The sequence below is a fragment of the Gasterosteus aculeatus genome, chromosome 13 (genome assembly GCF_964276395.1).
Source record: "Gasterosteus aculeatus chromosome 13, fGasAcu3.hap1.1, whole genome shotgun sequence".
NCBI classification, from domain to species: domain Eukaryota; kingdom Metazoa; phylum Chordata; class Actinopteri; order Perciformes; family Gasterosteidae; genus Gasterosteus; species Gasterosteus aculeatus.
In genome coordinates, this window is record NC_135701.1 from 502,756 (window position 1) to 530,441 (window position 27,686).

The window sequence follows — 27,686 nt, forward strand, 5'->3', positions numbered from 1 at the left end:
GATATTTTTCTGGTCCTCCTACTCTGCAGGTGAATAATAGCAGTTAAAAAAAGTGAAACTGCTGCATTTAGGGACCACGTGGCCTAATGGACAAGGCGTCTGACTTCGGATCAGAAGATTGAGGGTTCGAGTCCCTTCTTGGTTGAAACTTCCAAGATATTTGTAAGAAGTCTTGTGCAAAGTTGAATTTCATCAGGTATATGCATTGTTGTTTCCAACAAAATATACTTCCATTATATTTAAATTCATTCTCTTCACCGTCTATTTTAATGGGGAAATTAAAGGTGATACGCTCTCACAACTGATTGACAATTATTTACTGCCTGCATCATAGAAGTTCTCATTTGGCCTGAAATCTGGATTTACTGTAGTTGGATAAAACCAAGAGAAAAAGGCCGGTTAGCTCAGATGGTCAGAGCGTGGTGCTAATAACGCCAAGGTCATGGGTTCAATCCCCATACTGGCCAAGGATTGCCAGGATATCATGTTTTTATTTAGTCTGTGTTATTCCAGCCTCTGAAACTGTCCTATTCCAAAGAAGAATCCAATAGAAACTCAGCTGTTACTACATCCCATCCAGGTTCAATGATCTACCTCCATCCAAATATTTTTTTGTGGAAACCCATTCATCCTGTCTAGCAATGCCAAGCCAGTAGGTGATCCCACTGGTAACATTCTCAAGTATTCTCCCAGGCCAATTAAAAAAAATCTAAACTGTGTCTTTACCTGACATTGTCAGAACGTAATGGTGATACTATGTGATTGTAAGTTAAATCTCAAAACCCGCTGGTAACACTCATTCAACGATAAATCCGTCCACACTTGCAGTAGATGTTTAAATTCATGATGGCGTTGCAAACCTCAGGTGTTGAAAGATATTTTTCTGGTCCTCCTACTTTGCAGGTGAATAATATCAGTTAAAAAAAATGGAAATGTTGCATTTAGGGACCACGTGGCCTAATGGACAAGGTGTCTGACTTCGGATCAGAAGATTGAGGGTTCGAGTCCCTTCTTGGTTGAAACTTCCAAGATATTTGTAAGAAGTCTTGTGCAAAGTTGAATTTCATCAGATATATGCATTTTTGTTTCCAACAAAATATACTTCCATTATAGTTAAATTCATTCTCTTCACCGTGTATTTTAATGGGGAAATTAAAGGTGATAGGCTCTCACAACTGACTGACAATTGTTTACTGCCTGCATTTTCGAAGTTCTCATTTGGCATGAAATCTGGATTTACTGTAGTTGGATAAAATCAAGAGAAAAGGGCTGGTTAGCTCAGATGGTCAGAGTGTGGTGCTAATAACGCCAAGGTCATGGGTTCAATCCCCATACTGGCCAAGGATTGCCAGAATATCATATGTTTTTATTTAGTCTGTGTTATTCCAGCCTCTGAAACTGTCCTATTCCAAAGAAGAATCCAATAGAAAGTCAGCTGTTACTACATCCAATCCAGGTTCAATGATCTACCTCCATCCAAATATTTTTTTGTGGAAACCCATTCATCCTGTCTAGCAATGCCAAGCCAGTAGGTGATCCCACTGGTAACATTCTCAAGTATTCTCCCAGGCCAATTAAAACAAATCTAAACTGTGTCTTTACCTGACATTGTCAGAACGTAATGGTGATACTATGTGATTGTAAGTTAAATCGCAAAACCCCCTGGTAACACTCATTCAACGATAAATCCGTCCACACTTGCAGTACATATTTAAATTCATGATGGCGTTGCAAACCTCAGGTGTTGAAAGATATTTTTCTGGTCCTCCTACTCTGCCGGTGAATAATAGCAGTGAAAAAGAAAGTGAAACTGCTGCATTTAGGGACCACGTGGCCTAATGGACAAGGCGTCTGACTTCGGATCAGAAGATTGAGGGTTCGAGTCCCTTCGTGGTTGAAACTTCCAAGATATTTGTAAGATGTCTTGTGCAAAGTTAAATTTCCTCAGGTATGAGCATTGTTGTTTCCAACAAACTACTTTTCCATTATATTTAAATTCATTCTCTTCACCGTCTATTTTAATGGGGAAATTAAAGGTGATAGGCTCTCACAACTAATTGACAATTATTTACTGCCTGCATTTTAGAAGTTCTCATTTGGCATGAAGTCTAGATTTAATGTGGTTGGATAAAGTCAAGAGAAAAGGGCCGGTAGGCTCAGATGGTCAGAGCGTGGTGCTAATAACGCCAAGGTCATGGGTTCAATCCCCATACTGGCCAAGGATTGCCAGAATATCATATGTTTTTATTTAGTCTGTGTTATTCCAGCCTCTGAAACTGTCCTATTCCAAAGAAGAATCCAATAGAAAGTCAGCTGTTACTACATCCCATCCAGGTTCAATGATCTACCTCCATCCAAATATTTTTTTGTGGAAACCCATTCATCCTGTCTAGCAATGCCAAGCCAGTAGGTGATCCCACTGGTAACATTCTCAAGTATTCTCCCAGGCCAATTAAAAAAAATCTAAACTGTGTCTTTACCTGACATTGTCAGAACGTAATGGTGATACTATGTGATTGTAAGTTAAATCGCAAAACCCCCTGGTAACACTCATTCAACGATAAATCCGTCCACACTTGCAGTAGATGTTTAAATTCATGATGGCGTTGCAAACCTCAGGTGTTGAAAGATATTTTTCTGGTCCTCCTACTCTGCAGGTGAATAATAGCAGTTAAAAAAAATGAAACTGTTGCATTTAGGGACCACGTGGCCTAATGGACAAGGCGTCTGACTTCGGATCAGAAGATGGAGGGTTCGAGTCCCTTCTTGGTTGAAACTTCCAAGATATTTGTAAGAAGTCTTGCGCAAAGTTGAATTTCATCAGATATATGCATTTTTGTTTCCAACAAAATATACTTCCATTATAGTTAAATTCATTCTCTTCACCGTCTATTTTAATTGGGAAATTAAAGGTGATAGGCTCTCACAACTGATTGACAATTATTTACTGCCTGCATCATAGAAGTTCTCATTTGGCCTGAAATCTGGATTTACTGTAGTTGGATAAAATCAAGAGAAAAGGGCCGGTTAGCTCAGATGGTCAGAGCGTGGTGCTAATAACGCCAAGGTCATGGGTTCAATCCCCATACTGGCCAAGGATTGCCAGAATATCATATGTTTTTATTTAGTCTGTGTTATTCCAGCCTCTGAAACTGTCCTATTCCAAAGAAGAATCCAATAGAAAGTCAGCTGTTACTACATCCCATCCAGGTTCAATGATCTCCCTCCATCCAAAGGTTTTTTTGTGGAAACCCATTCATTCTGTCTAGCAATGCCAAGCCAGTAGGTTATCCCACTGGTAACATTCTCAAGTATTCTCCCAGGCCAATTAAAAAAAATCAAAACTGTGTCTTTACCTGACATTGTCAGAACGTAATGGTGATACTATGTGATTGTAAGTTTAATCCCAAAAAAACCCGGTAACACTCATTCAATGATAAATCCGTCCACACTTGCAGTACATATTTAAATTCATGATGGCGTTGCAAACCTCAGGTGTTGAAAGATATTTTTCTGGTCCTCCTACTCTGCAGGTGAATAATAGCAGTTAAAAAAAAATGAAACTGTTGCATTTAGGGACCACGTGGCCTAATGGACAAGGCGTCTGACTTCGGATCAGAAGATTGAGGGTTCGAGTCCCTTCTTGGTTGAAACTTCCAAGATATTTGTAAGAAGTCTTGTGCAAAGTTGAATTTCATCAGGTATATGCATTGTTGTTTCCAACAAAATATACTTCCATTATATTTAAATTCATTCTCTTCACCGTCTATTTTAATGGGGAAATTAAAGGTGATACGCTCTCACAACTGATTGACAATTATTTACTGCCTGCATCATAGAAGTTCTCATTTGGCCTGAAATCTGGATTTACTGTAGTTGGATAAAACCAAGAGAAAAGGGCCGGTTAGCTCAGATGGTCAGAGCGTGGTGCTAATAACGCCAAGGTCATGGGTTCAATCCCCATACTGGCCAAGGATTGCCAGGATATCATGTTTTTATTTAGTCTGTGTTATTCCAGCGTCTGAAACTGTCCTATTCCAAAGAAGAATCCAATAGAAAGTGAGCTGATACTACATCCCATCCAGGTTCAATGATCTACCTCCATCCAAATATTTTTTGTGGAAACCCATCCATCCTGTCTAGCAATGCCAAGCCAGTAGGTGATCCCACTGGTAACATTCTCAAGTATTCTCCCAGGCCAATTAAAAAAAATCTAAACTGTGTCTTTACCTGACATTGTCAGAACGTAATGGTGATACTATGTGATTGTAAGTTAAGTCGCAAAACCCCCTGGTAACACTCATTCAACAATAAATCCGTCCACACTTGCAGTACATATTTAAATTCATGATGGCGTTGCAAACCTCAGGTGTTGAAAGATATTTTTCTGGTCCTCCTACTCTGCCGGTGAATAATAGCAGTGAAAAAGAAAGTGAAACTGCTGCATTTAGGGACCGGGTGGCCTAATGGACAAGGCGTCTGACTTCGGATCAGAAGATTGAGGGTTCGAGTCCCTTCGTGGTTGAAACTTCCAAGATATTTGTAAGATGTCTTGTGCAAAGTTAAATTTCCTCAGGTATGAGCATTGTTGTTTCCAACAAAATACTTTTCCATTATATTTAAATTCATTCTCTTCACCATCTATTTTAATGGGGAAATTAAAGGTGATAGGCTCTCACAACTAATTGACAATTATTTACTGCCTGCATTTTAGAAGTTCTCATTTGGCATGAAGTCTGGATTTAATGTGGTTGGATAAAGTCAAGAGAAAAGGGCCGGTAGGCTCAGATGGTCAGAGCGTGGTGCTAATAACGCCAAGGTCATGGGTTCAATCCCCATACTGGCCAAGGATTGCCAGAATATCATATGTTTTTATTTAGTCTGTGTTATTCCAGCCTCTGAAACTGTCCTATTCCAAAGAAGAATCCAATAGAAAGTCAGCTGTTACTACATCCCATCCAGGTTCAATGATCTACCTCCATCCAAATATTTTTTTGTGGAAACCCATTCATCCTGTCTAGCAATGCCAAGCCAGTAGGTGATCCCACTGGTAACATTCTCAAGTATTCTCCCAGGCCAATTAAAAAAAATCTAAACTGTGTCTTTACCTGACATTGTCAGAACGTAATGGTGATACTATGTGATTGTAAGTTAAATCGCAAAACCCCCTGGTAACACTCATTCAACGATAAATCCGTCCACACTTGCAGTAGATGTTTAAATTCATGATGGCGTTGCAAACCTCAGGTGTTGAAAGATATTTTTCTGGTCCTCCTACTCTGCAGGTGAATAATAGCAGTTAAAAAAAATGAAACTGTTGCATTTAGGGACCACGTGGCCCAATGGACAAGGCGTCTGACTTCGGATCAGAAGATGGAGGGTTCGAGTCCCTTCTTGGTTGAAACTTCCAAGATATTTGTAAGAAGTCTTGCGCAAAGTTGAATTTCATCAGATATATGCATTTTTGTTTCCAACAAAATATACTTCCATTATAGTTAAATTCATTCTCTTCACCGTCTATTTTAATTGGGAAATTAAAGGTGATAGGCTCTCACAACTGATTGACAATTATTTACTGCCTGCATCATAGAAGTTCTCATTTGGCCTGAAATCTGGATTTACTGTAGTTGGATAAAATCAAGAGAAAAGGGCCGGTTAGCTCAGATGGTCAGAGCGTGGTGCTAATAACGCCAAGGTCATGGGTTCAATCCCCATACTGGCCAAGGATTGCCAGAATATCATATGTTTTTATTTAGTCTGTGTTATTCCAGCCTCTGAAACTGTCCTATTCCAAAGAAGAATCCAATAGAAAGTCAGCTGTTACTACATCCCATCCAGGTTCAATGATCTCCCTCCATCCAAAGGTTTTTTTGTGGAAACCCATTCATTCTGTCTAGCAATGCCAAGCCAGTAGGTGATCCCACTGGTAACATTCTCAAGTATTCTCCCAGGCCAATTAAAAAAAATCAAAACTGTGTCTTTACCTGACATTGTCAGAACGTAATGGTGATACTATGTGATTGTAAGTTAAATCCCAAAAAAAACCCGGTAACACTCATTCAATGATAAATCCGTCCACACTTGCAGTACATATTTAAATTCATGATGGCGTTGCAAACCTCAGGTGTTGAAAGATATTTTTCTGGTCCTCCTACTCTGCAGGTGAATAATAGCAGTGAAAAAGAAAGTGAAACTGCTGCATTTAGGGACCACGTGGCCTAATGGACAAGGCGTCTGACTTCGGATCAGAAGATTGAGGGTTCGAGTCCCTTCGTGGTTGAAACTTCCAAGATATTTGTAAGATGTCTTGTGCAAAGTTAAATTTCCTCAGGTATGAGCATTGTTGTTTCCAACAAAATACTTTTCCATTATATTTAAATTCATTCTCTTCACCGTCTATTTTAATGGGGAAATTAAAGGTGATAGGCTCTCACAACTAATTGACAATTATTTACTGCCTGCATTTTAGAAGTTCTCATTTGGCATGAAGTCTGGATTTAATGTGGTTGGATAAAGTCAAGAGAAAAGGGCCGGTAGGCTCAGATGGTCAGAGCGTGGTGCTAATAACGCCAAGGTCATGGGTTCAATCCCCATACTGGCCAAGGATTGCCAGAATATCATATGTTTTTATTTAGTCTGTGTTATTCCAGCCTCTGAAACTGTCCTATTCCAAAGAAGAATCCAATAGAAAGTCAGCTGTTACTACATCCCATCCAGGTTCAATGATCTACCTCCATCCAAATATGTTTTTGTGGAAACCCATTCATCCTGTCTAGCAATGCCAAGCCAGTAGGTGATCCCACTGGTAACATTCTCAAGTATTCTCCCAGGCCAATTAAAAAAAATCTAAACTGTGTCTTTACCTGACATTGTCAGAACGTAATGGTGATACTATGTGATTGTAAGTTAAATCGCAAAACCCCCTGGTAACACTCATTCAACGATAAATCCGTCCACACTTGCAGTAGATGTTTAAATTCATGATGGCGTTGCAAACCTCAGGTGTTGAAAGATATTTTTCTGGTCCTCCTACTCTGCAGGTGAATAATAGCAGTTAAAAAAAATGAAACTGTTGCATTTAGGGACCACGTGGCCTAATGGACAAGGCGTCTGACTTCGGATAAGAAGATGGAGGGTTCGAGTCCCTTCTTGGTTGAAACTTCCAAGATATTTGTAAGAAGTCTTGCGCAAAGTTGAATTTCATCAGATATATGCATTTTTGTTTCCAACAAAATATACTTCCATTATAGTTAAATTCATTCTCTTCACCGTCTATTTTAATTGGGAAATTAAAGGTGATAGGCTCTCACAACTGATTGACAATTATTTACTGCCTGCATCATAGAAGTTCTCATTTGGCCTGGAATCTGGATTTACTGTAGTTGGATAAAATCAAGAGAAAAGGGCCGGTTAGCTCAGATGGTCAGAGCGTGGTGCTAATAACGCCAAGGTCATGGGTTCAATCCCCATACTGGCCAAGGATTGCCAGAATATCATATGTTTTTATTTAGTCTGTGTTATTCCAGCCTCTGAAACTGTCCTATTCCAAAGAAGAATCCAATAGAAAGTCAGCTGTTACTACATCCCATCCAGGTTCAATGATCTCCCTCCATCCAAAGGTTTTTTTGTGGAAACCCATTCATTCTGTCTAGCAATGCCAAGCCAGTAGGTGATCCCACTGGTAACATTCTCAAGTATTCTCCCAGGCCAATTAAAAAAAATCTAAACTGTGTCTTTACCTGACATTGTCAGAACGTAATGGTGATACTATGTGATTGTAAGTTAAATCCCAAAAAACCCCTGGTAACACTCATTCAATGATAAATCCGTCCACACTTGCAGTACATATTTAAATTCATGATGGCGTTGCAAACCTCAGGTGTTGAAAGATATTTTTCTGGTCCTCCTACTCTGCAGGTGAATAATAGCAGTTAAAAAAAAATGAAACTGTTGCATTTAGGGACCACGTGGCCTAAAGGACAAGGCGTCTGACTTCGGATCAGAAGATTGAGGGTTCGAGTCCCTTCTTGGTTGAAACTTCCAAGATATTTGTAAGAAGTCTTGTGCAAAGTTGAATTTCATCAGGTATATGCATTGTTGTTTCCAACAAAATATACTTCCATTATATTTAAATTCATTCTCTTCACCGTCTATTTTAATGGGGAAATTAAAGGTGATACGCTCTCACAACTGATTGACAATTATTTACTGCCTGCATCATAGAAGTTCTCATTTGGACTGAAATTTGGATTTACTGTAGTTGGATAAAACCAAGAGAAAAGGGCCGGTTAGCTCAGATGGTCAGAGCGTGGTGCTAATAACGCCAAGGTCATGGGTTCAATCCCCATACTGGCCAAGGATTGCCAGGATATCATGTTTTTATTTAGTCTGTGTTATTCCAGCCTCTGAAACTGTCCTATTCCAAAGAAGAATCCAATAGAAAGTGAGCTGATACTACATCCCATCCAGGTTCAATGATCTACCTCCATCCAAATATTTTTTGTGGAAACCCATCCATCCTGTCTAGCAATGCCAAGCCAGTAGGTGATCCCACTGGTAACATTCTCAAGTATTCTCCCAGGCCAATTAAAAAAAATCTAAACTGTGTCTTTACCTGACATTGTCAGAACGTAATGGTGATACTATGTGATTGTAAGTTAAGTCGCAAAACCCCCTGGTAACACTCATTCAACAATAAATCCGTCCACACTTGCAGTACATATTTAAATTCATGATGGCGTTGCAAACCTCAGGTGTTGAAAGATATTTTTCTGGTCCTCCTACTCTGCCGGTGAATAATAGCAGTGAAAAAGAAAGTGAAACTGCTGCATTTAGGGACCACGTGGCCTAATGGACAAGGCGTTTGACTTCGGATCAGAACATTGAGGGTTCGAGTCCCTTCGTGGTTGAAACTTCCAAGATATTTGTAAGATGTCTTGTGCAAAGTTAAATTTCCTCAGGTATGAGCATTGTTGTTTCCAACAAAATACTTTTCCATTATATTTAAATTCATTCTCTTCACCGTCTATTTTAATGGGGAAATTAAAGGTGATAGGCTCTCACAACTAATTGACAATTATTTACTGCCTGCATTTTAGAAGTTCTCATTTGGCATGAAGTCTGGATTTAATGTGGTTGGATAAAGTCAAGAGAAAAGGGCCGGTAGGCTCAGATGGTCAGAGCGTGGTGCTAATAACGCCAAGGTCATGGGTTCAATCCCCATACTGGCCAAGGATTGCCAGAATATCATATGTTTTTATTTAGTCTGTGTTATTCCAGCCTCTGAAACTGTCCTATTCCAAAGAAGAATCCAATAGAAAGTCAGCTGTTACTACATCCCATCCAGGTTCAATGATCTACCTCCATCCAAAGGTTTTTTTGTGGAAACCCATTCATTCTGTCTAGCAATGCCAAGCCAGTAGGTGATCCCACTGGTAACATTCTCAAGTATTCTCCCAGGCCAATTAAAAAAAATCAAAACTGTGTCTTTACCTGACATTGTCAGAACGTAATGGTGATACTATGTGATTGTAAGTTAAATCCCAAAAAAACCCCGGTAACACTCATTCAATGATAAATCCGTCCACACTTGCAGTACATATTTAAATTCATGATGGCGTTGCAAACCTCAGGTGTTGAAAGATATTTTTCTGGTCCTCCTACTCTGCAGGTGAATAATAGCAGTTAAAAAAAAATGAAACTGTTGCATTTAGGGACCACGTGGCCTAATGGACAAGGCGTCTGACTTCGGATCAGAAGATTGAGGGTTCGAGTCCCTTCTTGGTTGAAACTTCCAAGATATTTGTAAGAAGTCTTGTGCAAAGTTGAATTTCATCAGGTATATGCATTGTTGTTTCCAACAAAATATACTTCCATTATATTTAAATTCATTCTCTTCACCGTCTATTTTAATGGGGAAATTAAAGGTGATACGCTCTCACAACTGATTGACAATTATTTACTGCCTGCATCATAGAAGTTCTCATTTGGCCTGAAATCTGGATTTACTGTAGTTGGATAAAACCAAGCGAAAAGGGCCGGTTAGCTCAGATGGTCAGAGCGTGGTGCTAATAACGCCAAGGTCATGGGTTCAATCCCCATACTGGCCAAGGATTGCCAGGATATCATGTTTTTATTTAGTCTGTGTTATTCCAGCCTCTGAAACTGTCCTATTCCAAAGAAGAATCCAATAGAAAGTGAGCTGATACTACATCCCATCCAGGTTCAATGATCTACCTCCATCCAAATATTTTTTGTGGAAACCCATCCATCCTGTCTAGCAATGCCAAGCCAGTAGGTGATCCCACTGGTAACATTCTCAAGTATTCTCCCAGGCCAATTAAAAAAAATCTAAACTGTGTCTTTACCTGACATTGTCAGAACGTAATGGTGATACTATGTGATTGTAAGTTAAGTCGCAAAACCCCCTGGTAACACTCATTCAACGATAAATCCGTCCACACTTGCAGTAGATGTTTAAATTCATGATGGCGTTGCAAACCTCAGGTGTTGAAAGATATTTTTCTGGTCCTCCTACTCTGCAGGTGAATAATAGCAGTTAAAAAAAATGAAACTTTTGCATTTACGGACCACGTGGCCTAATGGACAAGGCGTCTGACTTCGGATCAGAAGATGGAGGGTTCGAGTCCCTTCTTGGTTGAAACTTCCAAGATATTTGTAAGAAGTCTTGCGCAAAGTTGAATTTCATCAGATATATGCATTTTTGTTTCCAACAAAATATACTTCCATTATAGTTAAATTCATTCTCTTCACCGTCTATTTTAATTGGGAAATTAAAGGTGATAGGCTCTCACAACTGATTGACAATTATTTACTGCCTGCATCATAGAAGTTCTCATTTGGCCTGAAATCTGGATTTACTGTAGTTGGATAAAGTCAAGAGAAAAGGGCCGGTTAGCTCAGATGGTCAGAGCGTGGTGCTAATAACGCCAAGGTCATGGGTTCAATCCCCATACTGGCCAAGGATTGCCAGAATATCATATGTTTTTATTTAGTCTGTGTTATTCCAGCCTCTGAAACTGTCCTATTCCAAAGAAGAATCCAATAGAAAGTCAGCTGTTACTACATCCCATCCAGGTTCAATGATCTCCCTCCATCCAAAGGTTTTTTTGTGGAAACCCATTCATTCTGTCTAGCAATGCCAAGCCAGTAGGTGATCCCACTGGTAACATTCTCAAGTATTCTCCCAGGCCAATTAAAAAAAATCAAAACTGTGTCTTTACCTGACATTGTCAGAACGTAATGGTGATACTATGTGATTGTAAGTTAAATCCCAAAAAAAACCCGGTAACACTCATTCAATGATAAATCCGTCCACACTTGCAGTACATATTTAAATTCATGATGGCGTTGCAAACCTCAGGTGTTGAAAGATATTTTTCTGGTCCTCCTACTCTGCAGGTGAATAATAGCAGTTAAAAAAAAATGAAACTGTTGCATTTAGGGACCACGTGGCCTAATGGACAAGGCGTCTGACTTCGGATCAGAAGATTGAGGGTTCGAGTCCCTTCTTGGTTGAAACTTCCAAGATATTTGTAAGAAGTCTTGTGCAAAGTTGAATTTCATCAGATATATGCATTTTTGTTTCCAGCAAAATATACTTCCATTATAGTTAAATTCATTCTCTTCACCGTGTATTTTAATGGGGAAATTAAAGGTGATAGGCTCTCACAACTGACTGACAATTGTTTACTGCCTGCATTTTAGAAGTTCTCATTTGGCCTGAAATCTGGATTTACTGTAGTTGGATAAAATCAAGAGAAAAGGGCCGGTTAGCTCAGATGGTCAGAGTGTGGTGCTAATAACGCCAAGGTCATGGGTTCAATCCCCATACTGGCCAAGGATTACCAGAATATCATATGTTTTTATTTAGTCTGTGTTATTCCAGCCTCTGAAACTGTCCTATTCCAAAGAAGAATCCAATAGAAAGTCAGCTGTTACTACATCCCATCCAGGTTCAATGATCTACCTCCATCCAAATATTTTTTTGTGGAAACCCATTCATCCTGTCTAGCAATGCCAAGCCAGTAGGTGATCCCACTGGTAACATTCTCAAGTATTCTCCCAGGCCAATTAAAAAAAATCTAAACTGTGTCTTTACCTGACATTGTCAGAACGTAATGGTGATACTATGTGATTGTAAGTTAAATCTCAAAACCCGCTGGTAACACTCATTCAACGATAAATCCGTCCACACTTGCAGTAGATGTTTAAATTCATGATGGCGTTGCAAACCTCAGGTGTTGAAAGATATTTTTCTGGTCCTCCTACTTTGCAGGTGAATAATAGCAGTTAAAAAAAATGAAACTGTTGCATTTAGGGACCACGTGGCCTAATGGACAAGGTGTCTGACTTCGGATCAGAAGATTGAGGGTTCGAGTCCCTTCTTGGTTGAAACTCCCAAGATATTTGTAAGAAGTCTTGTGCAAAGTTGAATTTCATCAGATATATGCATTTTTGTTTCCAACAAAATATACTTCCATTATAGTTAAATTCATTCTCTTCACCGTGTATTTTAATGGGGAAATTAAAGGTGATAGGCTCTCACAACTGACTGACAATTGTTTACTGCCTGCATTTTCGAAGTTCTCATTTGGCATGAAATCTGGATTTACTGTAGTTGGATAAAATCAAGAGAAAAGGGCCGGTTAGCTCAGATGGTCAGAGCGTGGTGCTAATAACGCCAAGGTCATGGGTTCAATCCCCATACTGGCCAAGGATTGCCAGGATACCATGTTTTTATTTAGTCTGTGTTATTCCAGCCTCTGAAACTGTCCTATTCCAAAGAAGAATCCAATAGAAAGTGAGCTGATACTACATCCCATCCAGGTTCAATGATCTACCTCCATCCAAATATTTTTTTGTGGAAACCCATTCATCCTGTCTAGCAATGCCAAGCCAGTAGGTGATCCCACTGGTAACATTCTCAAGTGTTCTCCCAGGCCAATTAAAGAAAATCTAAACTGTGTCTTTACCTGACATTGTCAGAACGTAATGGTGATACTATGTGATTGTAAGTTAAATCGCAAAACCCCCTGGTAACACTCATTCAACGATAAATCCGTCCACACTTGCAGTACATATTTAAATTCATGATGGCGTTGCAAACCTCAGGTGTTGAAAGATATTTTTCTGGTCCTCCTACTCTGCCGGTGAATAATAGCAGTGAAAAAGAAAGTGAAACTGCTGTACTTAGGGACCACGTGGCCTAATGGACAAGGCGTCTGACTTCGGATCAGAAGATTGAGGGTTCGAGTCCCTTCGTGGTTGAAACTTCCAAGATATTTGTAAGATGTCTTGTGCAAAGTTAAATTTCCTCAGGTATGAGCATTGTTGTTTCCAACAAAATACTTTTCCATTATATTTAAATTCATTCTCTTCACCGTCTATTTTAATGGGGAAATTAAAGGTGATAGGCTCTCACAACTAATTGACAATTATTTACTGCCTGCATTTTAGAAGTTCTCATTTGGCATGAAGTCTGGATTTAATGTGGTTGGATAAAGTCAAGAGAAAAGGGCCGGTAGGCTCAGATGGTCAGAGCGTGGTGCTAATAACGCCAAGGTCATGGGTTCAATCCCCATACTGGCCAAGGATTGCCAGGATATCATGTTTTTATTTAGTCTGTGTTATTCCAGCCTCTGAAACTGTCCTATTCCAAAGAAGAATCCAATAGAAAGTGAGCTGATACTACATCCCATCCAGGTTCAATGATCTACCTCCATCCAAATATTTTTTGTGGAAACCCATCCATCCTGTCTAGCAATGCCAAGCCAGTAGGTGATCCCACTGGTAACATTCTCAAGTATTCTCCCAGGCCAATTAAAAAAAATCTAAACTGTGTCTTTACCTGACATTGTCAGAACGTAATGGTGATACTATGTGATTGTAAGTTAAGTCGCAAAACCCCCTGGTAACACTCATTCAACAATAAATCCGTCCACACTTGCAGTACATATTTAAATTCATGATGGCGTTGCAAACCTCAGGTGTTGAAAGATATTTTTCTGGTCCTCCTACTCTGCCGGTGAATAATAGCAGTGAAAAAGAAAGTGAAACTGCTGCATTTAGGGACCACGTGGCCTAATGGACAAGGCGTCTGACTTCGGATCAGAAGATGGAGGGTTCGAGTCCCTTCTTGGTTGAAACTTCCAAGATATTTGTAAGAAGTCTTGTGCAAAGTTGAATTTCATCAGATATATGCATTTTTGTTTCCAGCAAAATATACTTCCATTATAGTTAAATTCATTCTCTTCACCGTGTATTTTAATGGGGAAATTAAAGGTGATAGGCTCTCACAACTGACTGACAATTGTTTACTGCCTGCATTTTAGAAGTTCTCATTTGGCCTGAAATCTGGATTTACTGTAGTTGGATAAAATCAAGAGAAAAGGGCTGGTTAGCTCAGATGGTCAGAGTGTGGTGCTAATAACGCCAAGGTCATGGGTTCAATCCCCATACTGGCCAAGGATTGCCAGAATATCATATGTTTTTACTTAGTCTGTGTTATTCCAGCCTCTGAAACTGTCCTATTCCAAAGAAGAATCCAATAGAAAGTCAGCTGTTACTACATCCCATCCAGGTTCAATGATCTACCTCCATCCAAATATTTTTTTGTGGAAACCCATTCATCCTGTCTAGCAATGCCAAGCCAGTAGGTGATCCCACTGGTAACATTCTCAAGTATTCTCCCAGGCCAATTAAAAAAAATCTAAACTGTGTCTTTACCTGACATTGTCAGAACGTAATGGTGATACTATGTGATTGTAAGTTAAATCTCAAAACCCGCTGGTAACACTCATTCAACGATAAATCCGTCCACACTTGCAGTAGATGTTTAAATTCATGATGGCGTTGCAAACCTCAGGTGTTGAAAGATATTTTTCTGGTCCTCCTACTTTGCAGGTGAATAATAGCAGTTAAAAAAAATGAAACTGTTGCATTTAGGGACCACGTGGCCTAATGGACAAGGTGTCTGACTTCGGATCAGAAGATTGAGGGTTCGAGTCCCTTCTTGGTTGAAACTTCCAAGATATTTGTAAGAAGTCTTGTGCAAAGTTGAATTTCATCAGATATATGCATTTTTGTTTCCAACAAAATATACTTCCATTATAGTTAAATTCATTCTCTTCACCGTGTATTTTAATGGGGAAATTAAAGGTGATAGGCTCTCACAACTGACTGACAATTGTTTACTGCCTGCATTTTAGAAGTTCTCATTTGGCCTGAAATCTGGATTTACTGTAGTTGGATAAAATCAAGAGAAAAGGCCTGGTTAGCTCAGATGGTCAGAGTGTGGTGCTAATAACGCCAAGGTCATGGGTTCAATCCCCATACTGGCCAAGGATTGCCAGAATATCATATGTTTTTATTTAGTCTGTGTTATTCCAGCCTCTGAAACTGTCCTATTCCAAAGAAGAATCCAATAGAAAGTCAGCTGTTACTACATCCCATCCAGGTTCAATGATCTACCTCCATCCAAATATTTTTTTGTGGAAACCCATTCATCCTGTCTAGCAATGCCAAGCCAGTAGGTGATCCCACTGGTAACATTCTCAAGTATTCTCCCAGGCCAATTAAAAAAAATCTAAACTGTGTCTTTACCTGACATTGTCAGAACGTAATGGTGATACTATGTGATTGTAAGTTAAATCTCAAAACCCGCTGGTAACACTCATTCAACGATAAATCCGTCCACACTTGCAGTAGATGTTTAAATTCATGATGGCGTTGCAAACCTCAGGTGTTGAAAGATATTTTTCTGGTCCTCCTACTTTGCAGGTGAATAATAGCAGTTAAAAAAAATGAAACTGTTGCATTTAGGGACCACGTGGCCTAATGGACAAGGTGTCTGACTTCGGATCAGAAGATTGAGGGTTCGAGTCCCTTCTTGGTTGAAACTCCCAAGATATTTGTAAGAAGTCTTGTGCAAAGTTGAATTTCATCAGATATATGCATTTTTGTTTCCAACAAAATATACTTCCATTATAGTTAAATTCATTCTCTTCACCGTGTATTTTAATGGGGAAATTAAAGGTGATAGGCTCTCACAACTGACTGACAATTGTTTACTGCCTGCATTTTCGAAGTTCTCATTTGGCATGAAATCTGGATTTACTGTAGTTGGATAAAATCAAGAGAAAAGGGCCGGTTAGCTCAGATGGTCAGAGCGTGGTGCTAATAACGCCAAGGTCATGGGTTCAATCCCCATACTGGCCAAGGATTGCCAGGATACCATGTTTTTATTTAGTCTGTGTTATTCCAGCCTCTGAAACTGTCCTATTCCAAAGAAGAATCCAATAGAAAGTGAGCTGATACTACATCCCATCCAGGTTCAATGATCTACCTCCATCCAAATATTTTTTTGTGGAAACCCATTCATCCTGTCTAGCAATGCCAAGCCAGTAGGTGATCCCACTGGTAACATTCTCAAGTGTTCTCCCAGGCCAATTAAAGAAAATCTAAACTGTGTCTTTACCTGACATTGTCAGAACGTAATGGTGATACTATGTGATTGTAAGTTAAATCCCAAAAAAAAACCGGTAACACTCATTCAATGATAAATCCGTCCACACTTGCAGTACATATTTAAATTCATGATGGCGTTGCAAACCTCAGGTGTTGAAAGATATTTTTCTGGTCCTCCTACTCTGCAGGTGAATAATAGCAGTTAAAAAAAAAAACTGTTGCATTTAGGGACCACGTGGCCTAATGGACAAGGCGTCTGACTTCGGATCAGAAGATTGAGGGTTCGAGTCCCTTCTTGGTTGAAACTTCCAAGATATTTGTAAGAAGTCTTGTGCAAAGTTGAATTTCATCAGATATATGCATTTTTGTTTCCAGCAAAATATACTTCCATTATAGTTAAATTCATTCTCTTCACCGTGTATTTTAATGGGGAAATTAAAGGTGATAGGCTCTCACAACTGACTGACAATTGTTTACTGCCTGCATTTTAGAAGTTCTCATTTGGCCTGAAATCTGGATTTACTGTAGTTGGATAAAATCAAGAGAAAAGGGCTGGTTAGCTCAGATGGTCAGAGTGTGGTGCTAATAACGCCAAGGTCATGGGTTCAATCCCCATACTGGCCAAGGATTGCCAGAATATCATATGTTTTTATTTAGTCTGTGTTATTCCAGCCTCTGAAACTGTCCTATTCCAAAGAAGAATCCAATAGAAAGTCAGCTGTTACTACATCCCATCCAGGTTCAATGATCTACCTCCATCCAAATATGTTTTTGTGGAAACCCATTCATCCTGTCTAGCAATGCCAAGCCAGTAGGTGATCCCACTGGTAACATTCTCAAGTATTCTCCCAGGCCAATTAAAAAAAATCTAAACTGTGTCTTTACCTGACATTGTCAGAACGTAATGGTGATACTATGTGATTGTAAGTTAAATCTCAAAACCCCCTGGTAACACTCATTCAACGATAAATCCGTCCACACTTGCAGTAGATGTTTAAATTCATGATGGCGTTGCAAACCTCAGGTGTTGAAAGATATTTTTCTGGTCCTCCTACTTTGCAGGTGAATAATAGCAGTTAAAAAAAATGAAACTGTTGCATTTAGGGACCACGTGGCCTAATGGACAAGGTGTCTGACTTCGGATCAGAAGATTGAGGGTTCGAGTCCCTTCTTGGTTGAAACTTCCAAGATATTTGTAAGAAGTCTTGTGCAAAGTTGAATTTCATCAGATATATGCATTTTTGTTTCCAACAAAATATACTTCCATTATAGTTAAATTCATTCTCTTCACCGTGTATTTTAATGGGGAAATTAAAGGTGATAGGCTCTCACAACTGACTGACAATTGTTTACTGCCTGCATTTTCGAAGTTCTCATTTGGCATGAAATCTGGATTTACTGTAGTTGGATAAAATCAAGAGAAAAGGGCCGGTTAGCTCAGATGGTCAGAGCGTGGTGCTAATAACGCCAAGGTCATGGGTTCAATCCCCATACTGGCCAAGGATTGCCAGGATACCATGTTTTTATTTAGTCTGTGTTATTCCAGCCTCTGAAACTGTCCTATTCCAAAGAAGAATCCAATAGAAAGTGAGCTGATACTACATCCCATCCAGGTTCAATGATCTACCTCCATCCAAATATTTTTTTGTGGAAACCCATTCATCCTGTCTAGCAATGCCAAGCCAGTAGGTGATCCCACTGGTAACATTCTCAAGTATTCTCCCAGGCCAATTAAAAAATATCAAAACTGTGTCTTTACCTGACATTGTCAGAACGTAATGGTGATACTATGTGATTGTAAGTTAAATCCAAAAAAAAACCCGGTAACACTCATTCAACGATAAATCCGTCCACACTTGCAGTAGATGTTTAAATTCATGATGGCGTTGCAAACCTCAGGTGTTGAAAGATATTTTTCTGGTCCTCCTACTCTGCAGGTGAATAATAGCAGTTAAAAAAAGTGAAACTGCTGCATTTAGGGACCACGTGGCCTAATGCAGTGATTCTTAACCATAGGGCCGCGGCCCAAACTTGGGCCACCAGCGCCCCCTAGAGGGCCGCAAAAAACTTTCAGTTTTGCACCTGTGGGCCGCAAAGGCCGCGGGACTGCGTGCAGCTTTCGACCATGTGGTGGCGGTAATGCATCACTCGGTTGTTTAAAAAGCGCCAATACACAGAGAAGAAGACTGTCTACTTCGCAGCAAAAATGGATACGTTTTTAAAAAGAAAAAATGAAGACGAACGTCCTGCCGATACCCCCACCCAGAAGACAAAGTTTTTGCGGAAATACAATCTCGACTTCATTAAATACGGTTTCGTAAATGGAGGAACAGAGGCAGTGCCAAAAGCCCATGTCTCAGAGGCAGGCCCAAGTGTCTCATTAAGAGGTGAAGATAAAAGGGAGTTGTATTATTGTTAATTGTTGTTATTATTTGTGTCATTGTTCATTTGTCACAGATATAAAGATTCTTCTGGTTCTGCCATGCAAAAATGGAGACTGCTGAAGCAATTTTACAATGGCTTTGCAGATTATAAGGCTATAGTTTCATTTGCACTTTAATTTCATTTACAGTTTATTTATATTTATAGATTTATATTATTTGAATGCATTTATTTTATCACCCCCTTTTTATTGATTTCATGATTTATTTATATATATATAATTTATTTTTTATTAATTTAAAGTAAAAATCCTACTATTGGTCTTTTTTTTATTATGATTAAAAAGCCTGAATTGATCCTTGAAATTTTTTCTTATCACAGCTTGATTTGGTCCATGAATTATCAGCCTGTTCGGTGTCTTGATGTATGTGTGCAGGTTTATGTAAACGTTTAATAAAAGTCTTTGTGATGATCCCATTTTATCATGTCATTTTATTTGACAATTTTTTTTGCTTGTTAAACAATAAGTGGATTTGGTTTATTATTGAATACAAATCAAACCGAGAGTGAAGTCAATTAAACCTATACAGTGTTAATATTTAATGGGCCCCGGGCCACTTTGTACTATAAAAATTGGGCCTCAAGGTCGAAAAGGTTAAGAACCCCTGGCCTAATGGACAAGGCGTCTGACTTCGGATCAGAAGATTGAGGGTTCGAGTCCCTTCTTGGTTGAAACTTCCAAGATATTTGTAAGAAGTCTTGTGCAAAGTTGAATTTCATCAGGTATATGCATTGTTGTTTCCAACAAAATATACTTCCATTATATTTAAATTCATTCTCTTCACCGTCTATTTTAATGGGGAAATTAAAGGTGATACGCTCTCACAACTGATTGACAATTATTTACTGCCTGCATCATAGAAGTTCTCATTTGGCCTGAAATCTGGATTTACTGTAGTTGGATAAAACCAAGAGAAAAGGGCCGGTTAGCTCAGATGGTCAGAGCGTGGTGCTAATAACGCCAAGGTCATGGGTTCAATCCCCATACTGGCCAAGGATTGCCAGGATATCATGTTTTTATTTAGTCTGTGTTATTCCAGCCTCTGAAACTGTCCTATTCCAAAGAAGAATCCAATAGAAACTCAGCTGTTACTACATCCCATCCAGGTTCAATGATCTACCTCCATCCAAATATTTTTTTGTGGAAACCCATTCATCCTGTCTAGCAATGCCAAGCCAGTAGGTGATCCCACTGGTAACATTCTCAAGTATTCTCCCAGGCCAATTAAAAAAAATCTAAACTGTGTCTTTACCTGACATTGTCAGAACGTAATGGTGATACTATGTGATTGTAAGTTAAATCTCAAAACCCGCTGGTAACACTCATTCAACGATAAATCCGTCCACACTTGCAGTAGATGTTTAAATTCATGATGGCGTTGCAAACCTCAGGTGTTGAAAGATATTTTTCTGGTCCTCCTACTTTGCAGGTGAATAATATCAGTTAAAAAAAATGGAAATGTTGCATTTAGGGACCACGTGGCCTAATGGACAAGGTGTCTGACTTCGGATCAGAAGATTGAGGGTTCGAGTCCCTTCTTGGTTGAAACTTCCAAGATATTTGTAAGAAGTCTTGTGCAAAGTTGAATTTCATCAGATATATGCATTTTTGTTTCCAACAAAATATACTTCCATTATAGTTAAATTCATTCTCTTCACCGTGTATTTTAATGGGGAAATTAAAGGTGATAGGCTCTCACAACTGACTGACAATTGTTTACTGCCTGCATTTTCGAAGTTCTCATTTGGCATGAAATCTGGATTTACTGTAGTTGGATAAAATCAAGAGAAAAGGGCTGGTTAGCTCAGATGGTCAGAGTGTGGTGCTAATAACGCCAAGGTCATGGGTTCAATCCCCATACTGGCCAAGGATTGCCAGAATATCATATGTTTTTATTTAGTCTGTGTTATTCCAGCCTCTGAAACTGTCCTATTCCAAAGAAGAATCCAATAGAAAGTCAGCTGTTACTACATCCAATCCAGGTTCAATGATCTACCTCCATCCAAATATTTTTTTGTGGAAACCCATTCATCCTGTCTAGCAATGCCAAGCCAGTAGGTGATCCCACTGGTAACATTCTCAAGTATTCTCCCAGGCCAATTAAAACAAATCTAAACTGTGTCTTTACCTGACATTGTCAGAACGTAATGGTGATACTATGTGATTGTAAGTTAAATCGCAAAACCCCCTGGTAACACTCATTCAACGATAAATCCGTCCACACTTGCAGTACATATTTAAATTCATGATGGCGTTGCAAACCTCAGGTGTTGAAAGATATTTTTCTGGTCCTCCTACTCTGCCGGTGAATAATAGCAGTGAAAAAGAAAGTGAAACTGCTGCATTTAGGGACCACGTGGCCTAATGGACAAGGCGTCTGACTTCGGATCAGAAGATTGAGGGTTCGAGTCCCTTCGTGGTTGAAACTTCCAAGATATTTGTAAGATGTCTTGTGCAAAGTTAAATTTCCTCAGGTATGAGCATTGTTGTTTCCAACAAACTACTTTTCCATTATATTTAAATTCATTCTCTTCACCGTCTATTTTAATGGGGAAATTAAAGGTGATAGGCTCTCACAACTAATTGACAATTATTTACTGCCTGCATTTTAGAAGTTCTCATTTGGCATGAAGTCTAGATTTAATGTGGTTGGATAAAGTCAAGAGAAAAGGGCCGGTAGGCTCAGATGGTCAGAGCGTGGTGCTAATAACGCCAAGGTCATGGGTTCAATCCCCATACTGGCCAAGGATTGCCAGAATATCATATGTTTTTATTTAGTCTGTGTTATTCCAGCCTCTGAAACTGTCCTATTCCAAAGAAGAATCCAATAGAAAGTCAGCTGTTACTACATCCCATCCAGGTTCAATGATCTACCTCCATCCAAATATTTTTTTGTGGAAACCCATTCATCCTGTCTAGCAATGCCAAGCCAGTAGGTGATCCCACTGGTAACATTCTCAAGTATTCTCCCAGGCCAATTAAAAAAAATCTAAACTGTGTCTTTACCTGACATTGTCAGAACGTAATGGTGATACTATGTGATTGTAAGTTAAATCGCAAAACCCCCTGGTAACACTCATTCAACGATAAATCCGTCCACACTTGCAGTAGATGTTTAAATTCATGATGGCGTTGCAAACCTCAGGTGTTGAAAGATATTTTTCTGGTCCTCCTACTCTGCAGGTGAATAATAGCAGTTAAAAAAAATGAAACTGTTGCATTTAGGGACCACGTGGCCTAATGGACAAGGCGTCTGACTTCGGATCAGAAGATGGAGGGTTCGAGTCCCTTCTTGGTTGAAACTTCCAAGATATTTGTAAGAAGTCTTGCGCAAAGTTGAATTTCATCAGATATATGCATTTTTGTTTCCAACAAAATATACTTCCATTATAGTTAAATTCATTCTCTTCACCGTCTATTTTAATTGGGAAATTAAAGGTGATAGGCTCTCACAACTGATTGACAATTATTTACTGCCTGCATCATAGAAGTTCTCATTTGGCCTGAAATCTGGATTTACTGTAGTTGGATAAAATCAAGAGAAAAGGGCCGGTTAGCTCAGATGGTCAGAGCGTGGTGCTAATAACGCCAAGGTCATGGGTTCAATCCCCATACTGGCCAAGGATTGCCAGAATATCATATGTTTTTATTTAGTCTGTGTTATTCCAGCCTCTGAAACTGTCCTATTCCAAAGAAGAATCCAATAGAAAGTCAGCTGTTACTACATCCCATCCAGGTTCAATGATCTCCCTCCATCCAAAGGTTTTTTTGTGGAAACCCATTCATTCTGTCTAGCAATGCCAAGCCAGTAGGTTATCCCACTGGTAACATTCTCAAGTATTCTCCCAGGCCAATTAAAAAAAATCAAAACTGTGTCTTTACCTGACATTGTCAGAACGTAATGGTGATACTATGTGATTGTAAGTTTAATCCCAAAAAAACCCGGTAACACTCATTCAATGATAAATCCGTCCACACTTGCAGTACATATTTAAATTCATGATGGCGTTGCAAACCTCAGGTGTTGAAAGATATTTTTCTGGTCCTCCTACTCTGCAGGTAAATAATAGCAGTTAAAAAAAAATGAAACTGTTGCATTTAGGGACCACGTGGCCTAATGGACAAGGCGTCTGACTTCGGATCAGAAGATTGAGGGTTCGAGTCCCTTCTTGGTTGAAACTTCCAAGATATTTGTAAGAAGTCTTGTGCAAAGTTGAATTTCATCAGGTATATGCATTGTTGTTTCCAACAAAATATACTTCCATTATATTTAAATTCATTCTCTTCACCGTCTATTTTAATGGGGAAATTAAAGGTGATACGCTCTCACAACTGATTGACAATTATTTACTGCCTGCATCATAGAAGTTCTCATTTGGCCTGAAATCTGGATTTACTGTAGTTGGATAAAACCAAGAGAAAAGGGCCGGTTAGCTCAGATGGTCAGAGCGTGGTGCTAATAACGCCAAGGTCATGGGTTCAATCCCCATACTGGCCAAGGATTGCCAGGATATCATGTTTTTATTTAGTCTGTGTTATTCCAGCGTCTGAAACTGTCCTATTCCAAAGAAGAATCCAATAGAAAGTGAGCTGATACTACATCCCATCCAGGTTCAATGATCTACCTCCATCCAAATATTTTTTGTGGAAACCCATCCATCCTGTCTAGCAATGCCAAGCCAGTAGGTGATCCCACTGGTAACATTCTCAAGTATTCTCCCAGGCCAATTAAAAAAAATCTAAACTGTGTCTTTACCTGACATTGTCAGAACGTAATGGTGATACTATGTGATTGTAAGTTAAGTCGCAAAACCCCCTGGTAACACTCATTCAACAATAAATCCGTCCACACTTGCAGTACATATTTAAATTCATGATGGCGTTGCAAACCTCAGGTGTTGAAAGATATTTTTCTGGTCCTCCTACTCTGCCGGTGAATAATAGCAGTGAAAAAGAAAGTGAAACTGCTGCATTTAGGGACCGGGTGGCCTAATGGACAAGGCGTCTGACTTCGGATCAGAAGATTGAGGGTTCGAGTCCCTTCGTGGTTGAAACTTCCAAGATATTTGTAAGATGTCTTGTGCAAAGTTAAATTTCCTCAGGTATGAGCATTGTTGTTTCCAACAAAATACTTTTCCATTATATTTAAATTCATTCTCTTCACCATCTATTTTAATGGGGAAATTAAAGGTGATAGGCTCTCACAACTAATTGACAATTATTTACTGCCTGCATTTTAGAAGTTCTCATTTGGCATGAAGTCTGGATTTAATGTGGTTGGATAAAGTCAAGAGAAAAGGGCCGGTAGGCTCAGATGGTCAGAGCGTGGTGCTAATAACGCCAAGGTCATGGGTTCAATCCCCATACTGGCCAAGGATTGCCAGAATATCATATGTTTTTATTTAGTCTGTGTTATTCCAGCCTCTGAAACTGTCCTATTCCAAAGAAGAATCCAATAGAAAGTCAGCTGTTACTACATCCCATCCAGGTTCAATGATCTACCTCCATCCAAATATTTTTTTGTGGAAACCCATTCATCCTGTCTAGCAATGCCAAGCCAGTAGGTGATCCCACTGGTAACATTCTCAAGTATTCTCCCAGGCCAATTAAAAAAAATCTAAACTGTGTCTTTACCTGACATTGTCAGAACGTAATGGTGATACTATGTGATTGTAAGTTAAATCGCAAAACCCCCTGGTAACACTCATTCAACGATAAATCCGTCCACACTTGCAGTAGATGTTTAAATTCATGATGGCGTTGCAAACCTCAGGTGTTGAAAGATATTTTTCTGGTCCTCCTACTCTGCAGGTGAATAATAGCAGTTAAAAAAAATGAAACTGTTGCATTTAGGGACCACGTGGCCCAATGGACAAGGCGTCTGACTTCGGATCAGAAGATGGAGGGTTCGAGTCCCTTCTTGGTTGAAACTTCCAAGATATTTGTAAGAAGTCTTGCGCAAAGTTGAATTTCATCAGATATATGCATTTTTGTTTCCAACAAAATATACTTCCATTATAGTTAAATTCATTCTCTTCACCGTCTATTTTAATTGGGAAATTAAAGGTGATAGGCTCTCACAACTGATTGACAATTATTTACTGCCTGCATCATAGAAGTTCTCATTTGGCCTGAAATCTGGATTTACTGTAGTTGGATAAAATCAAGAGAAAAGGGCCGGTTAGCTCAGATGGTCAGAGCGTGGTGCTAATAACGCCAAGGTCATGGGTTCAATCCCCATACTGGCCAAGGATTGCCAGAATATCATATGTTTTTATTTAGTCTGTGTTATTCCAGCCTCTGAAACTGTCCTATTCCAAAGAAGAATCCAATAGAAAGTCAGCTGTTACTACATCCCATCCAGGTTCAATGATCTCCCTCCATCCAAAGGTTTTTTTGTGGAAACCCATTCATTCTGTCTAGCAATGCCAAGCCAGTAGGTGATCCCACTGGTAACATTCTCAAGTATTCTCCCAGGCCAATTAAAAAAAATCAAAACTGTGTCTTTACCTGACATTGTCAGAACGTAATGGTGATACTATGTGATTGTAAGTTAAATCCCAAAAAAAACCCGGTAACACTCATTCAATGATAAATCCGTCCACACTTGCAGTACATATTTAAATTCATGATGGCGTTGCAAACCTCAGGTGTTGAAAGATATTTTTCTGGTCCTCCTACTCTGCAGGTGAATAATAGCAGTGAAAAAGAAAGTGAAACTGCTGCATTTAGGGACCACGTGGCCTAATGGACAAGGCGTCTGACTTCGGATCAGAAGATTGAGGGTTCGAGTCCCTTCGTGGTTGAAACTTCCAAGATATTTGTAAGATGTCTTGTGCAAAGTTAAATTTCCTCAGGTATGAGCATTGTTGTTTCCAACAAAATACTTTTCCATTATATTTAAATTCATTCTCTTCACCGTCTATTTTAATGGGGAAATTAAAGGTGATAGGCTCTCACAACTAATTGACAATTATTTACTGCCTGCATTTTAGAAGTTCTCATTTGGCATGAAGTCTGGATTTAATGTGGTTGGATAAAGTCAAGAGAAAAGGGCCGGTAGGCTCAGATGGTCAGAGCGTGGTGCTAATAACGCCAAGGTCATGGGTTCAATCCCCATACTGGCCAAGGATTGCCAGAATATCATATGTTTTTATTTAGTCTGTGTTATTCCAGCCTCTGAAACTGTCCTATTCCAAAGAAGAATCCAATAGAAAGTCAGCTGTTACTACATCCCATCCAGGTTCAATGATCTACCTCCATCCAAATATGTTTTTGTGGAAACCCATTCATCCTGTCTAGCAATGCCAAGCCAGTAGGTGATCCCACTGGTAACATTCTCAAGTATTCTCCCAGGCCAATTAAAAAAAATCTAAACTGTGTCTTTACCTGACATTGTCAGAACGTAATGGTGATACTATGTGATTGTAAGTTAAATCGCAAAACCCCCTGGTAACACTCATTCAACGATAAATCCGTCCACACTTGCAGTAGATGTTTAAATTCATGATGGCGTTGCAAACCTCAGGTGTTGAAAGATATTTTTCTGGTCCTCCTACTCTGCAGGTGAATAATAGCAGTTAAAAAAAATGAAACTGTTGCATTTAGGGACCACGTGGCCTAATGGACAAGGCGTCTGACTTCGGATAAGAAGATGGAGGGTTCGAGTCCCTTCTTGGTTGAAACTTCCAAGATATTTGTAAGAAGTCTTGCGCAAAGTTGAATTTCATCAGATATATGCATTTTTGTTTCCAACAAAATATACTTCCATTATAGTTAAATTCATTCTCTTCACCGTCTATTTTAATTGGGAAATTAAAGGTGATAGGCTCTCACAACTGATTGACAATTATTTACTGCCTGCATCATAGAAGTTCTCATTTGGCCTGGAATCTGGATTTACTGTAGTTGGATAAAATCAAGAGAAAAGGGCCGGTTAGCTCAGATGGTCAGAGCGTGGTGCTAATAACGCCAAGGTCATGGGTTCAATCCCCATACTGGCCAAGGATTGCCAGAATATCATATGTTTTTATTTAGTCTGTGTTATTCCAGCCTCTGAAACTGTCCTATTCCAAAGAAGAATCCAATAGAAAGTCAGCTGTTACTACATCCCATCCAGGTTCAATGATCTCCCTCCATCCAAAGGTTTTTTTGTGGAAACCCATTCATTCTGTCTAGCAATGCCAAGCCAGTAGGTGATCCCACTGGTAACATTCTCAAGTATTCTCCCAGGCCAATTAAAAAAAATCTAAACTGTGTCTTTACCTGACATTGTCAGAACGTAATGGTGATACTATGTGATTGTAAGTTAAATCCCAAAAAAACCCTGGTAACACTCATTCAATGATAAATCCGTCCACACTTGCAGTACATATTTAAATTCATGATGGCGTTGCAAACCTCAGGTGTTGAAAGATATTTTTCTGGTCCTCCTACTCTGCAGGTGAATAATAGCAGTTAAAAAAAAATGAAACTGTTGCATTTAGGGACCACGTGGCCTAAAGGACAAGGCGTCTGACTTCGGATCAGAAGATTGAGGGTTCGAGTCCCTTCTTGGTTGAAACTTCCAAGATATTTGTAAGAAGTCTTGTGCAAAGTTGAATTTCATCAGGTATATGCATTAATGTTTCCAACAAAATATACTTCCATTATATTTAAATTCATTCTCTTCACCGTCTATTTTAATGGGGAAATTAAAGGTGATACGCTCTCACAACTGATTGACAATTATTTACTGCCTGCATCATAGAAGTTC

At 39.3% G+C, this 27,686-nt stretch overlaps 44 non-coding genes across 44 annotated transcripts; all 44 read left to right on the forward strand.

Annotated features, from left to right (window-relative positions):
* Positions 1–72: 72 nt before the first annotated feature.
* On the forward strand, positions 73–145 carry trnar-ucg (transfer RNA arginine (anticodon UCG)). Its single transcript has one exon. It is a non-coding gene; the product is annotated as a tRNA-Arg (tRNA).
* Positions 146–393: 248 nt separating this feature from the next.
* On the forward strand, positions 394–467 carry trnai-aau (transfer RNA isoleucine (anticodon AAU)). Its single transcript has one exon. It is a non-coding gene; the product is annotated as a tRNA-Ile (tRNA).
* Positions 468–1,267: 800 nt separating this feature from the next.
* On the forward strand, positions 1,268–1,341 carry trnai-aau (transfer RNA isoleucine (anticodon AAU)). The gene has a single exon. It is a non-coding gene; the product is annotated as a tRNA-Ile (tRNA).
* Positions 1,342–1,824: 483 nt separating this feature from the next.
* Positions 1,825–1,897, forward strand: trnar-ucg (transfer RNA arginine (anticodon UCG)). The gene has a single exon. It is a non-coding gene; the product is annotated as a tRNA-Arg (tRNA).
* A 248-nt stretch (positions 1,898–2,145) lies between these two features.
* Positions 2,146–2,219, forward strand: trnai-aau (transfer RNA isoleucine (anticodon AAU)). The gene has a single exon. It is a non-coding gene; the product is annotated as a tRNA-Ile (tRNA).
* An 802-nt stretch (positions 2,220–3,021) lies between these two features.
* On the forward strand, positions 3,022–3,095 carry trnai-aau (transfer RNA isoleucine (anticodon AAU)). The gene has a single exon. It is a non-coding gene; the product is annotated as a tRNA-Ile (tRNA).
* A 482-nt stretch (positions 3,096–3,577) lies between these two features.
* Positions 3,578–3,650, forward strand: trnar-ucg (transfer RNA arginine (anticodon UCG)). The gene has a single exon. It is a non-coding gene; the product is annotated as a tRNA-Arg (tRNA).
* Positions 3,651–3,898: 248 nt separating this feature from the next.
* trnai-aau (transfer RNA isoleucine (anticodon AAU)) lies at positions 3,899–3,972 on the forward strand. The gene has a single exon. It is a non-coding gene; the product is annotated as a tRNA-Ile (tRNA).
* Positions 3,973–4,452: 480 nt separating this feature from the next.
* Positions 4,453–4,525, forward strand: trnar-ucg (transfer RNA arginine (anticodon UCG)). The gene has a single exon. It is a non-coding gene; the product is annotated as a tRNA-Arg (tRNA).
* Positions 4,526–4,773: 248 nt separating this feature from the next.
* Positions 4,774–4,847, forward strand: trnai-aau (transfer RNA isoleucine (anticodon AAU)). Its single transcript has one exon. It is a non-coding gene; the product is annotated as a tRNA-Ile (tRNA).
* An 802-nt stretch (positions 4,848–5,649) lies between these two features.
* trnai-aau (transfer RNA isoleucine (anticodon AAU)) lies at positions 5,650–5,723 on the forward strand. The gene has a single exon. It is a non-coding gene; the product is annotated as a tRNA-Ile (tRNA).
* Positions 5,724–6,207: 484 nt separating this feature from the next.
* Positions 6,208–6,280, forward strand: trnar-ucg (transfer RNA arginine (anticodon UCG)). Its single transcript has one exon. It is a non-coding gene; the product is annotated as a tRNA-Arg (tRNA).
* Positions 6,281–6,528: 248 nt separating this feature from the next.
* On the forward strand, positions 6,529–6,602 carry trnai-aau (transfer RNA isoleucine (anticodon AAU)). The gene has a single exon. It is a non-coding gene; the product is annotated as a tRNA-Ile (tRNA).
* Positions 6,603–7,404: 802 nt separating this feature from the next.
* trnai-aau (transfer RNA isoleucine (anticodon AAU)) lies at positions 7,405–7,478 on the forward strand. The gene has a single exon. It is a non-coding gene; the product is annotated as a tRNA-Ile (tRNA).
* Positions 7,479–8,282: 804 nt separating this feature from the next.
* Positions 8,283–8,356, forward strand: trnai-aau (transfer RNA isoleucine (anticodon AAU)). The gene has a single exon. It is a non-coding gene; the product is annotated as a tRNA-Ile (tRNA).
* A 480-nt stretch (positions 8,357–8,836) lies between these two features.
* Positions 8,837–8,909, forward strand: trnar-ucg (transfer RNA arginine (anticodon UCG)). Its single transcript has one exon. It is a non-coding gene; the product is annotated as a tRNA-Arg (tRNA).
* A 248-nt stretch (positions 8,910–9,157) lies between these two features.
* Positions 9,158–9,231, forward strand: trnai-aau (transfer RNA isoleucine (anticodon AAU)). The gene has a single exon. It is a non-coding gene; the product is annotated as a tRNA-Ile (tRNA).
* Positions 9,232–9,714: 483 nt separating this feature from the next.
* Positions 9,715–9,787, forward strand: trnar-ucg (transfer RNA arginine (anticodon UCG)). The gene has a single exon. It is a non-coding gene; the product is annotated as a tRNA-Arg (tRNA).
* A 248-nt stretch (positions 9,788–10,035) lies between these two features.
* On the forward strand, positions 10,036–10,109 carry trnai-aau (transfer RNA isoleucine (anticodon AAU)). The gene has a single exon. It is a non-coding gene; the product is annotated as a tRNA-Ile (tRNA).
* Positions 10,110–10,908: 799 nt separating this feature from the next.
* Positions 10,909–10,982, forward strand: trnai-aau (transfer RNA isoleucine (anticodon AAU)). The gene has a single exon. It is a non-coding gene; the product is annotated as a tRNA-Ile (tRNA).
* Positions 10,983–11,465: 483 nt separating this feature from the next.
* On the forward strand, positions 11,466–11,538 carry trnar-ucg (transfer RNA arginine (anticodon UCG)). Its single transcript has one exon. It is a non-coding gene; the product is annotated as a tRNA-Arg (tRNA).
* Positions 11,539–11,786: 248 nt separating this feature from the next.
* trnai-aau (transfer RNA isoleucine (anticodon AAU)) lies at positions 11,787–11,860 on the forward strand. Its single transcript has one exon. It is a non-coding gene; the product is annotated as a tRNA-Ile (tRNA).
* Positions 11,861–12,662: 802 nt separating this feature from the next.
* trnai-aau (transfer RNA isoleucine (anticodon AAU)) lies at positions 12,663–12,736 on the forward strand. The gene has a single exon. It is a non-coding gene; the product is annotated as a tRNA-Ile (tRNA).
* A 481-nt stretch (positions 12,737–13,217) lies between these two features.
* On the forward strand, positions 13,218–13,290 carry trnar-ucg (transfer RNA arginine (anticodon UCG)). Its single transcript has one exon. It is a non-coding gene; the product is annotated as a tRNA-Arg (tRNA).
* A 248-nt stretch (positions 13,291–13,538) lies between these two features.
* Positions 13,539–13,612, forward strand: trnai-aau (transfer RNA isoleucine (anticodon AAU)). Its single transcript has one exon. It is a non-coding gene; the product is annotated as a tRNA-Ile (tRNA).
* An 801-nt stretch (positions 13,613–14,413) lies between these two features.
* On the forward strand, positions 14,414–14,487 carry trnai-aau (transfer RNA isoleucine (anticodon AAU)). Its single transcript has one exon. It is a non-coding gene; the product is annotated as a tRNA-Ile (tRNA).
* Positions 14,488–15,288: 801 nt separating this feature from the next.
* Positions 15,289–15,363, forward strand: trnai-aau (transfer RNA isoleucine (anticodon AAU)). Its single transcript has one exon. It is a non-coding gene; the product is annotated as a tRNA-Ile (tRNA).
* An 802-nt stretch (positions 15,364–16,165) lies between these two features.
* On the forward strand, positions 16,166–16,239 carry trnai-aau (transfer RNA isoleucine (anticodon AAU)). The gene has a single exon. It is a non-coding gene; the product is annotated as a tRNA-Ile (tRNA).
* A 478-nt stretch (positions 16,240–16,717) lies between these two features.
* On the forward strand, positions 16,718–16,790 carry trnar-ucg (transfer RNA arginine (anticodon UCG)). The gene has a single exon. It is a non-coding gene; the product is annotated as a tRNA-Arg (tRNA).
* Positions 16,791–17,038: 248 nt separating this feature from the next.
* On the forward strand, positions 17,039–17,112 carry trnai-aau (transfer RNA isoleucine (anticodon AAU)). Its single transcript has one exon. It is a non-coding gene; the product is annotated as a tRNA-Ile (tRNA).
* An 802-nt stretch (positions 17,113–17,914) lies between these two features.
* On the forward strand, positions 17,915–17,988 carry trnai-aau (transfer RNA isoleucine (anticodon AAU)). Its single transcript has one exon. It is a non-coding gene; the product is annotated as a tRNA-Ile (tRNA).
* Positions 17,989–19,850: 1,862 nt separating this feature from the next.
* Positions 19,851–19,924, forward strand: trnai-aau (transfer RNA isoleucine (anticodon AAU)). Its single transcript has one exon. It is a non-coding gene; the product is annotated as a tRNA-Ile (tRNA).
* Positions 19,925–20,724: 800 nt separating this feature from the next.
* On the forward strand, positions 20,725–20,798 carry trnai-aau (transfer RNA isoleucine (anticodon AAU)). Its single transcript has one exon. It is a non-coding gene; the product is annotated as a tRNA-Ile (tRNA).
* Positions 20,799–21,281: 483 nt separating this feature from the next.
* On the forward strand, positions 21,282–21,354 carry trnar-ucg (transfer RNA arginine (anticodon UCG)). The gene has a single exon. It is a non-coding gene; the product is annotated as a tRNA-Arg (tRNA).
* Positions 21,355–21,602: 248 nt separating this feature from the next.
* Positions 21,603–21,676, forward strand: trnai-aau (transfer RNA isoleucine (anticodon AAU)). The gene has a single exon. It is a non-coding gene; the product is annotated as a tRNA-Ile (tRNA).
* An 802-nt stretch (positions 21,677–22,478) lies between these two features.
* trnai-aau (transfer RNA isoleucine (anticodon AAU)) lies at positions 22,479–22,552 on the forward strand. The gene has a single exon. It is a non-coding gene; the product is annotated as a tRNA-Ile (tRNA).
* A 482-nt stretch (positions 22,553–23,034) lies between these two features.
* On the forward strand, positions 23,035–23,107 carry trnar-ucg (transfer RNA arginine (anticodon UCG)). Its single transcript has one exon. It is a non-coding gene; the product is annotated as a tRNA-Arg (tRNA).
* A 248-nt stretch (positions 23,108–23,355) lies between these two features.
* On the forward strand, positions 23,356–23,429 carry trnai-aau (transfer RNA isoleucine (anticodon AAU)). Its single transcript has one exon. It is a non-coding gene; the product is annotated as a tRNA-Ile (tRNA).
* A 480-nt stretch (positions 23,430–23,909) lies between these two features.
* trnar-ucg (transfer RNA arginine (anticodon UCG)) lies at positions 23,910–23,982 on the forward strand. The gene has a single exon. It is a non-coding gene; the product is annotated as a tRNA-Arg (tRNA).
* A 248-nt stretch (positions 23,983–24,230) lies between these two features.
* trnai-aau (transfer RNA isoleucine (anticodon AAU)) lies at positions 24,231–24,304 on the forward strand. The gene has a single exon. It is a non-coding gene; the product is annotated as a tRNA-Ile (tRNA).
* Positions 24,305–25,106: 802 nt separating this feature from the next.
* Positions 25,107–25,180, forward strand: trnai-aau (transfer RNA isoleucine (anticodon AAU)). The gene has a single exon. It is a non-coding gene; the product is annotated as a tRNA-Ile (tRNA).
* Positions 25,181–25,664: 484 nt separating this feature from the next.
* trnar-ucg (transfer RNA arginine (anticodon UCG)) lies at positions 25,665–25,737 on the forward strand. Its single transcript has one exon. It is a non-coding gene; the product is annotated as a tRNA-Arg (tRNA).
* A 248-nt stretch (positions 25,738–25,985) lies between these two features.
* On the forward strand, positions 25,986–26,059 carry trnai-aau (transfer RNA isoleucine (anticodon AAU)). The gene has a single exon. It is a non-coding gene; the product is annotated as a tRNA-Ile (tRNA).
* An 802-nt stretch (positions 26,060–26,861) lies between these two features.
* Positions 26,862–26,935, forward strand: trnai-aau (transfer RNA isoleucine (anticodon AAU)). Its single transcript has one exon. It is a non-coding gene; the product is annotated as a tRNA-Ile (tRNA).
* The last annotated feature ends 751 nt before the right edge of the window (positions 26,936–27,686 follow it).